We start from the raw sequence: 11411 nt of genomic DNA, 5'->3' as shown, positions 1-11411 counted from the left end.
GAATTCCCATTGTATCCAGACACTTCCTAGTGGATTTACTCCCTTTGTTCAACACACTATGGCCTGATTAAAATTACTTGGTAATTGAAATTTCACACGTTGGAGCTGCCTTCCTCCAAGAGCAATCCAAATTGTTCGCTGTTGACAAGCTGCCGCTTATGGTCTGTTCACTTCCACTGTTTGGCTACTGTTGTGTAAGGAGCATGCATATTTCGTAACAGTCGTGTGTGTGTGTGTGTGTGTGTGTGTGTGTGGTTTTTCGTGAAATACGAAGAAAAATGTTCAAATGTATGTAAAGTCTTCCTTTGGTCGTCCTCCCTCGTCATTCATTTCAACTGGAAACTTCCCTTGTTGTGAAGGCGATGGAGAAACTGCACCCTTCTTCAATGATCCTGACTTCAGCCACCGATCCATGTTAGAAGTAATAAACTGGTCAAAAATCGACTTATGAAATAGGTAGTGCACTGACAGAGCAAGTTTAACATTTAATGATGCCTGGGGCCGCATACGTGCCAGCGAGCGCTGTGTCTGGTCCACAAAGCTCGCTCCGAGCATGCGTAAAAGGTTTCAGCGCATCTAGCACCGTGAGCCGGCGCACAAACGACCCCCGTATTGCTGCGAAAGAGTCGATCAGAGAAGCCGTATTCTCCGGCACTAAACTGTGTCTGCGTTCTCACTTAGGAACCGCAAACACTGCTTGGGAATACGACCTGAAGTAAAAGTACACATGTTTTTCACACGAAAACAAAATAGCGATCAATTTAATTTTCACATTTTTATTCAATAATTTTACTCACTGTTTTACACGATTTGGTGGCCGTGGACCCCCTAGGAAGAGCCCCTAGGGGGTCCGCGGACCACACGTTGGGAAGCTCTGCGTTAGACAAACATACGGTCAAAACCCAAAATCCTTCCAGACGGTAATATTACATCTACATCTACATTTATACTCCGCAAGCCACCCAACGGTGTGTGGCGGAGGGCACTTTACGTGCCACTGTCATTATCTCCCTTTCCTGTTCCAGTCGCGTATGGTTCGCGGGAAGAACGACTGTCTGAAAGCCTCTGTGCGCGCTCTAATCTCTCTAATTTTACATTCGTGATCTCCTCGGGAGGTATAAGTAGGGGGAAGCAATATATTCGATACCTCATCCAGAAACGCACCCTCTCGAAACTTGGCGAGCAAGCTACACCGCGATGCAGAGCGCCTCTCTTGCAGAGTCTGCCACTTGAGTTTGTTAAACATCTCCGTAACGCTATCACGGTTACCAAATAACCCTGTGACGAAACGCGCCGCTCTTCTTTGGATCTTCTCTATCTCCTCCGTCAACCCGATCTGGTACGGATCCCACACTGATGAGCAATACTCAAGTATAGGTCGAACGAGTGTTTTGTAAGCCACCTCCTTTGTTGATGGACTACATTTTCTAAGGACTCTCCCAATGAATCTCAACCTGGTACCCGCCTTACCAACAATTAATTTTATATGATCATTCCACTTCAAATCGTTTCGCACGCATACTCCCAGATATTTTACAGAAGTAACTGCTACCAGTGTTTGTTCCGCTATCATATAATCATACAATAAAGGATCCTTCTTTCTATGTATTCGCAATACATTACATTTGTCTATGTGAAGGGTCAGTTGCCACTCCCTGCACCAAGTGCCTATCCGCTGCAGATCTTCCTGCATTTCGCTACAATTTTCTAATGCTGCAACTTCTCTGTATACTACAGCATCATCCGCGAAAAGCCGCATGGAACTTCCGACACTATCTACTAGGTCATTTATATATATTGTGAAAAGCAATGGTCCCATAACACTCCCCTGTGGCACGCCAGAGGTTACTTTAACGTCTGTAGATGTCTCTCCATTGAGAACAACATGCTGTGTTCTGTTTGCTAAAAACTCTTCAATCCAGCCACACAGCTGGTCTGATATTCCGTAGGCTCTTACTTTGTTTATCAGGCGACAGTGCGGAACTGTATCGAACGCCTTCCGGAAGTCAAGGAAAATGGCATCTACCTGGGAGCCTGTATCTAATATTTTCTGGGTCTCATGAACAAATAAAGCGAGTTGGGTTTCACACGATCGCTGTTTCCGGAATCCATGTTGATTCCTACATAGTAGATTCTGAGTTTCCAAAAACGACATGATACTCGAGCAAAAGACATGTTCTAAAATTCTACAACAGATCGACGTCAGAGAGATAGGTCTATAGTTTTGCGCATCTGCTCGACGACCCTTCTTGAAGACTGGGACTACCTGTGCTCTTTTCCAATCATTTGGAACCTTCCGTTCCTCTAGAGACTTGCGGTACACGGCTGTTAGAAGGGGGGCAAGTTCTTTCGCGTACTCTGTGTAGAATCGAATTGGTATCCCGTCAGGTCCAGTGGACTTTCCTCTGTTGAGTGATTCCAGTTGCTTTTCTATTCCTTGGACACTTATTTCAATGTCAGCCATTTTTTCGTTGGTGCGAGGATTTAGAGAAGGAACTGCAGTGCGGTCTTCCTCTGTGAAACAGCTTTGGAAAAAGGTGTTTAGTATTTCAGCTTTACGCTTGTCATCCTCTGTTTCAATGCCATCATCATCCCGGAGTGTCTGGACATGATGTTTCGAGCCACTTACTGATTTAACGTAAGACCAGAACTTCCTAGGATTTTCTGTCAAGTCGGTACCTAGTATTTTACTTTCGAATTCACTGAACGCTTCACGCATAGCCCTCCTTACGCTAACTTTGACATCGTTTAGCTTCTGTTTGTCTGAGAGGTTTTGGCTGCGTTTAAACTTGGAGTGAAGCTCTCTTTGCTTTCGCAGTAGTTTCCTAACTTTGTTGTTGTACCACGGTGGGTTTTTCCCGTCCCTCACAGTTTTGCTCGGCACGTACCTGTCTAAAACGCATTTTACGATTGCCTTGAACTTTTTCCATAAACACTCAACATTGTCAGTGTCTGAACAGAAATTTTCGTTTTGATCTGTTAGGTAGTCTGAAATCTGCCTTCTATTACTCTTGCTAAACAGATAAACCTTCCTCCCTTTTTTTATATTCCTATTAACTTCCATATTCAGGGATGCTGCAACGGCCTTATGATCACTGATTCCCTGTTCTGCTCTTACAGAGTCGAAAAGTTCGGGTCTGTTTGTTATCAGTAGGTCCAAGATGTTATCTCCACGAGTCGGTTCTCTGTTTAATTGCTCGAGGTAATTTTCGGATAGTGCACTCAGTATAATGTCACTCGATGCTCTGTCCCTACCACCCGTCCTAAACATCTGAGTGTCCCAGTCTATATCTGGTAAATTGAAATCTCCACCTAAGACCATAACATGCTGAGAAAATTTATGTGAAATGTATTCCAAATTTTCTCTCAGTTGTTCTGCCACTAATGCTGCTGAGTCGGGGGGTCGGTAAAAGGAGCCAATTATTAACCTAGCTCGGTTGTTGAGTGTAACCTCCACCCATAATAATTCACAGGAACTATCCACTTCTACTTCACTACAGGATAAACTACTACTAACAGCGACGAACACTCCACCACCGGTTGCATGCAATCTATCCTTTCTAAACACCGTCTGTGCCTTTGTAAAAATTTCGGCAGAATTTATCTCTGGCTTCAGCCAGCTTTCTGTACCTATAACGATTTCAGCTTCGGTGCTTTCTATCAGCGCTTGAAGTTCCGGTACTTTACCAACGCAGCTTCGACAGTTTACAATTACAATACCGATTGCTGCTTGGTCCCCGCATGTCCTGACTTTGCCCCGCACCCGTTGAGGCTGTTGCCCTTTCTGCACTTGCCCGAGGCCATCTAACCTAAAAAACCGCCCAGCCCACGCCACACAACCCCTGCTACCCGTGTAGCCGCTTGTTGCGTGTAGTGGACTCCTGACCTATCCAGCGGAACCCGAAACCCCACCACCCTATGGCGCAAGTCGAGGAATCTGCAGCCCACATTGTCGCAGAACCGTCTCAGCCTCTGATTCAGACCCTCCACTCGGCTCTGTACCAAAGGTCCGCAGTCAGTCCTGTCGACGATGCTGCAGATGGTGAGCTCTGCTTTCATCCCGCTAGCGAGACTGGCAGTCTTCACCAAATCAGATAGCCGCCGGAAGCCAGAGAGGATTTCCTCCGATCCATAGCGACACACATCATTGGTGCCGACATGAGCGACCACCTGCAGATGGGTGCACCCTGTACCCTTCATGGCATCCGGAAGGACCCTTTCCACATCTGGAATGACTCCCCCCGGTATGCACACGGAGTGCACTTTGGTTTTCTTCCCCTCCCTTGCTGCCATATCCCTGAGGGGCCCCATTACGCGCCTCACGTTGGAGCTCCCAACTACCAGTAAGCCCACCCTCTGCGACTGCCCGGATCTTGCAGACTGAGGGGCAACCTCTGGAACAGGACAAGCAGCCATGTCAGGCTGAAGATCAGTATCAGCCTGAGACAGAGCCTGAAACCGGTTCGTCAGACAAACTGGAGAGGCCTTCCGTTCAGCCCTCCGGAATGTCTTTCGCCCCCTGCCACACCTTGAGACGACCTCCCACTCTACCACAGGTGAGGGATCAGCCTCAATGCGGGCAGTATCCCGGGCAACCACAGTCGTAGTCCGATCGGGGGATGCGTGGGACGAGCTGGCCGTCCCCGACAAACCCCCATCCGGACCCCCACAGTGATGCCCATTGGCAACAGCCTCAAGCTGTGTGACCGAAGCCAACACTGCCTGAAGCTGGGAGCGAAGGGATGCCAACTCAGCCTGCATCCGAACACAGCAGTTGCAGTCCCTATCCATGCTAAAAACTTGTGCAAAGAACGTCTGAACTAATCTACAGAGAGCTCAAACAAAACGACAAAATTGAAGCGGTTATTAAAATACAAGATTGCCTAGTAAATGCAGTAATGCTGCCACTTGTGCACTGCTGACACACTGCTCGGCGGCGGAAGGAGACTACGCGATTTAACACTATTCGAGTACTACAACGTGATGCTACAACTCTCAAATACTATAATACGCCCGAAATTTATGTGGTAGAGCTAGGAGTATACGACTTGCTGCTGCAGCTAGTTTATGTCATAGCGAACGTTTTTGAGCATTCTAATTGGCGACCTTAACTGGACGTTCGTAAGTTTTATTCACGGAAATACAGTTCAGAACGTAAATATTGGGCGCAAAACAATTGTAAGACGAGTATTGAATGCCCAGCAGCGCGAACTTGCAATACGTCAGGCAAGACAATTAATTCAAAGCTTTCCAGGTCTTTGAAAGATAAAATATAACGTAGTGACAAAATTAAAATGGATACAAAGACGACAGTAGGTCAGGATGAGTGGGATGAAGGAGTACCTAGTGTACTAAGTGGCAGTAGTTCACTAGTCGAGAACACAGATGACGCCACGGGACGGCAACAGGCTTATGTGGAATACCATACTCACGTTAACGATCAAATTCAGAGGATGTGCTCGTCACATATAAAACAAGGCAGGAATGACGACAAGACCGAAGACACTGGTTATGTCAACGACTCGATGGATATGATCAGTTCATCGAAAGTCGAAAGTGAAAGGAGCGAAACGCGAGTAGCAGAATCTAAATATGAGGACACCTTAGAACAAGAAAGAGAAATATTGCAAATATTGCTCGTCACATATAAAACAAGGCAGGAAAGACGACAAGACCGAAGACAGTGGTTATGTCAACGACTCGATGGATATGATCAGTGCACCGAAAGTCGAAAGTGAAAGGAGCGAAACGCGAGTAGCAGAATCTGAATATGAGGACACCTTAGAACAAGAAAGAGAAATATTGCAAGCTTATTACTTTCTTTTATAATCTGGACTTTAATAAAAATGTCAAAGGCAATGTTAATCAGAACACTGGTAGAACTTGTGATTTAAATGACATTCGATTTATTCATTGTCAACATGACAAGACCAAAAAATGACTAAAGAAACATCACACAAACATTTTTAATTACCAAACGCTTTCACTAATATGGGGTCTGTGGTGGACAAAGTGATCAGATGGGTATCGACACACGACACAAACCAGAACACTAATCGCTCTGTCTGACTTCATACACGTGAATATGGGGTATGGCACAGAAACTACCCCACAATCATGCATCTATACTCTACTACTCCAAAAGAGAAAAAAAATGGTTTGAAAGAACAGGGTGCTGAGAAACGTATATTGGAGCCCTACACCATAGCAGCAAATACTTTACTTTTCTGCTGGTCAGGACGGCATAACACGATGCGTTCGGCGACTGAAGTCATGGACGGATAATTCAGAATGGAGGTACTTCCCTATGAGCCTCTGAAACCCCAGTGGATTCCAGTGTGCATGTGGACCCGTTTGCTGGACTGCCAAACCAATTTGACTCCGTCCCACGACCATGCGTGACGGAATATGTCAAATGTTTAGACGACCGACTCAAGACAAATAAGTACACCCACGCATCACTCGTTGTGTGCGTCATGTTAGAAGCAGTACCTCTGACGGTTCAGAAGGTGACTGGCAAAGGCTCTAAGTGGCACACTAGCAAGGGGCACAGGTCTCACCGTTTAGATAGAGACGCGCAGATTTTTACTAGCAAAATTTTCTCACCACCTCCCTCGCGCAGCAAAGCACATTTACATCTTAGACTTCTCCCACTTCAGCACAAGCCAGTCACGAGCTGGAGCGCCGCATTCGAAGATGGGATACTGCTTCTTGCTCAGCATACACCGATTTGACCAATCAGAGACTTTAAGTTAATTGGGAGAAAAGAAAAAAAAAAAAGATTCAGCTTCATGACCTCTTTCCCACGCATTTACATCGTGTCTTTTGCTAACAATATGACCAGGATCGAATCACAGCCCTCCATAATAACACTGTTATCACCCCTGTTGCGTCCATTTCGAAGATTCTAAGGAACTGCAGTAAACCCCTAAAAGCTTCGTGCCTTCACAAATATGTTGTGTAACAGAGTCTGGACGTCTGGACGCCAGTGACCTGTCCGACGGAAATTCGTAGAACGCTCACTGTTGTCTCGTCGGCTTGCTGCCTAACAAGGGCCCATCCTCTGCTTTACTGCCAGTCTACAATGCGCTGGCCACAACAGCGACGACTTCTCAGCGCTAGTCAGTACCTGGACGCAGCTGCCGGCCGACCAGCGCCAGTCAACGTGTCTGCACAAGGAGACCACGGTGGCCGGCACGGTAGCTCAGCGTGTTCGGTCAGAGGGTTAGCGGCCCTCTGTAATAAAAAAAAAAAAAAAGAGTTAATCATCAACCAACGAACTTAAACGAATGTCTTACGACGTTCGCCCCGAGCAGATCCAACGAGCAAAATGAGATTTAAAAAAAAAAAAAGAAAACCAGCGCCAATCATCGTGTCTGCACAATGAGACTACGGAACTCAGCAGGCTGGAAATGTTTCCACACAGGTTCCACAGAAAAAACGCTTCCCTCGGCCCGCAGTCATCGTACGCTTTTACTGCAGTCTGTCAAATTGGCACCCTATTTCTTTGACCGCAGGTAAAGCTTACCGCTATTCCTTCACTAGTGCACACAAGCAAGCGCAGTAACTACTGCCCATCATAATGTATGAAGTCTGATCGTAATAAGGATCAGCGCCATGGCTGAATCAATAATGCAATACTAAATAATTAAATATTTTTCAGATCACAAGATAAATTATGGCCATATACTGACAGTATTACGTGACAGAATTGGTGTAGGTTAGGGTTGTGACTAACAATAAAAATGGTGGAGTAATTCGCTGTGTATCTACCTTGCAACACAACGCAGTATATACAAATAAAATAAAAATACAAATAACTCACGAAATTTAGTGGTCAGTGTCGTCACTTTTATACATTCAACTGGCGATTCAGCGAAGAAGCATAATTTATCTGTGGTTAAATAAACGGTTTTAGCAAAACACAAGAACTTCCTTCCATTACAAATTTAGAAATTTGTGGTAAGGTCTTATGGGGCCAAACTCCTGAGGTCATCGATCCCTAAGCATACACACTACTTAATGTAACTTAAACTAACTTACGCGCCGGCCTGAATGGCCGAGCGGTTCTAGGCGCTACAGTCTGGAACTGGGCGACAGCTGCGGTCGCAGGTTCGAATCCTGCTTCGAGCATGGATGTGTGTGATGTTCTTAGGTTAGTTAGGTTTAAGTAGTTCTAAGATCTAGGGGATTGATGACCTAAGAAGTTAAGTCCCATAGTGCTCAGAGCCATTTGAACTAACTTACGTTAAGGACACCGCACATCCCAATTCCCCAATGAAGGACTCGATCATCTGAGGGGGGAAGCACCACGAACCATGACAGGAGACTTAGACCGAGCAGTTACCCTGTGCGGCCCTTCTGTTGCAAATAAGTTACATAAAGAAGAGAGAACTCCAGTTTCTGAAAGAAGAAGTAAGACGAAGTAAGTTTTCTCGTGTCATTATGCTGGTACATTTACTTTTGTTAAGATACTTGGGCAAGACATATGATTACTGTCTAATGTCAGATATGACATTTTAATTCATTCAGGTGAACAGAACTCCACCTTAGAAATCTAGACGATGAAGGGATATTCTGGTGAGCAAAAGAACAGGCTGTAAGAATGGTAGGAGGACAGAGATTCCCTATGGGACCGTAGTTTCGAGTCCTACCGACTGCGTTTCATTTTTGTGTCAAGAGGTGAAGAGCATCTCCAACGGAACCGTGAAATGAGCGAATACGTGGGAAACATTGCATTCGAGACGCTTGTGAATTTTCCAATCGCCCAGTGAGTGTCGAGAAAACACGTAGCTCCTCTGCTTCAACCTATGAGACGTAAAAACTGCTGCAATTTGATTTTACATCGTGTGTCAGTTTTCTTCGATAGTCTGTTACGAGCCCTAGCGTGATGTGTTTGTAGACAGCATTTCAGAGGACGTTTAATTAGTAACAGCACCATGCAACGATTGCCCAACAGTAAAGGACAAGAGGCAATGTGTCCGTAGCATAGTGGGAGGTGTCGTAACGTGAGGTGAGCCCGGATAGCTCAGTTGGTAGAGCATAAGGCATTTGACGTGAGGGTCCAGGGTTCAAGTCCCTGTCCGGGCGGAAATTTTAATACTTTGGTAGCGGCTCGCCTAGTAGCGGTGAAAGCACGACGGAAAAGAATGCAGCTGTGCCGTTTCCTGGCACTGCAGTGCTCTAAACGGCAGCAGTTGCATGTGCATTACCGCTTGAGACGCGGCAGCGTGCGGACGTTCGGAGCGCTCAGTGTCACTTGCTTTGTTTACGTTGTATTTGTGCATTCTGTTTCACGTGATTGTGCGTGGTTGTGTGTTAGGTTCATTGTTTTCAGTGTTTGCTGTATGCAATTAGCCCATTTGGGTTAATTTGCATGATGGTTCCCACGATTCCAAGGAAAAATACCCTGCAGTTCGAGTTTGACAAGGCTACACGATCAGTTCAGCCAAGTTCACTGGAAGTTCATGAATGGATCGTCGATACAATAGGCATAACCACTGATCAAGTTCACACTGCCTACTACGACCTGGATTTGTACTGCTTTTTCGTGAAGATCCTGAATCCCCTGTTACTGGAACGACTTTTGCAGAAACATGGCGGCGGTGTCGAGTTCCGGCATCGCGATGGCACTGTGAGTACTGTCCAAGTTACTAACGCGGATGTCGAGATCTGTAACGTGCGTATTTACAACCTGCCCCCTGAAGTAGACAACTGTTTCTTAAAAGATGTGCTCACGACATATGGCGAAGTGCGTAACATTAGACTTGAAAAGTGGTCCAGGCAACATAAGTTGCAATGTTTTTCTGGCATCAGATCGGTTGAGATGCAAGTTAAAGTCAACATCCCATCCCATGTATTTGTTTGTGGGTATAAGGTGCAGGTTACATATTCTGGGCAAGCTTCTACGTGTTTTAACTGCAATGAAAGTGATCATTTACGGCAAAATTGCCCTAAAAGAATGACCGTCTTAAAGCCTACTTTCCAACAACGTAAGAGGCTCATTTTATTTGATTTAGTGACAGGCACCCAGTTACCAAGTGATGAGCCGTCCCTTTCCACTGATACTGTGACTGTACATGAAAAACCTTTTGAAGACGAGTTCCCTGCTATTCCTCTTGCGAAGGGCGGGGATCAGAACCCTCTCACCCGTCCAGTCACTGCGGTAACGTCCAAGAGACGTCGAACGTGCGACAGTAGTAGTTCAGATGAAGGCGTCTCAGTACCGGTAACACCTGCCACACTTGATATCAAACATCCGGCAGAAGACATTGAGCTTTCGCAAGACGCTATACCAGCATCAAGTGTTGATGTTAATACTTCTTCGCCCGATGACGGTAGTGCTACGTCCCAGGTTGGTTCTTGCTTACCGTCCACGTCTGTCGAGTCGGTTCCCCAACAAACCGATAGTGAACCTCAGCACGTTGCCCACAGTGACGTCGACGGTGTGTGCGCAGGTCCCCAACTCGTATCACAGCCACGCGACACTGACAACAAACACGCTGACGAGTGTGTCAACACAGAGCGAGGTCTCAGCCTTGCTTGTCAACAACCTGACCGGGAGAGTGTTTCCACACAATCCCAACGTGTGGGTAAACAAGAACTTACCGCGTCTCCGGAAGGACTATCCGGCGAGACGCACATGCAAGTTGCTGTAGCAGGGCAACCTGCACAGGAGACCTGTGTCGATTCTCCGATGCCGCTTTCTGCGGAAAAAGTCGCAAGCTTCGGGAGGAACAAAAAGAAATTCCAACAGAACTTGAATGTACCACGCAGCAAACACAAACTGCAAGCCCTCTCGGATGCGAACGATGGTGATGGCCACTCTCCACCAGCTGGTTCACGAATGGATTGTTTTGCCGGAGACGATGATCACGTTAATTTAAAGTAGCTCCGTCAATTCCATGGCACAAGCGTACAAGTTCCTGAGTGTTAATGTTAACAGGATCATGTCTGAATTGAAACTTGCAGTCTTTAGGCAGTTCGTATATGAGTCTGCCGCTGATATACTTCTATTGCAGGAATTCCTTGTTTCCGATCTGGTTATTCCTGGCTTCCACTGTATTACCAATGTTGCCTTCGAACTTAGCACTGGTACAGCCATTCTCGTGCGTGAAGGCATCCCCGTCTCGGACGTTGAAACACTGGAGTCGGGGCGTGGCATATGCTGCAAAATATTCGGTGTCACGCTCGTGAACCTATACGCGCCCTCAGGGAGTGGACACAGGTTCGCAAGGACCGAGTTCTTTAAAGACGAACTAATTTACCTGCTTCGTAAAAATCCGACTGCCCTCATATTAGGAGGAGATTTTAACTGTGTTGTACATCAAAAAGATCAGCGGCCGCATTTTAACTATTGTAAGGAGCTTCATGATCTGGTTTTACGGATGAATCTCAAGGATACGTGGGAA

General features: G+C 46.2%; 1 non-coding gene across 1 annotated transcript; it reads left to right on the top strand.

Moving 5' to 3' along the window:
• Positions 1-9017: 9017 nt before the first annotated feature.
• Trnak-uuu (transfer RNA lysine (anticodon UUU)) lies at positions 9018-9090 on the top strand. Its single transcript has one exon. It is a non-coding gene; the product is annotated as a tRNA-Lys (tRNA).
• Positions 9091-11411: the final 2321 nt, after the last annotated feature.

Source organism: Schistocerca cancellata, chromosome 3 (genome assembly GCF_023864275.1).
Source record: "Schistocerca cancellata isolate TAMUIC-IGC-003103 chromosome 3, iqSchCanc2.1, whole genome shotgun sequence".
In the NCBI taxonomy this organism is placed as follows: Eukaryota; Metazoa; Arthropoda; class Insecta; order Orthoptera; family Acrididae; genus Schistocerca; species Schistocerca cancellata.
Note: the sequence above shows the minus strand (reverse complement) of the source record. Positions and strands in the feature narration are given on the sequence as shown.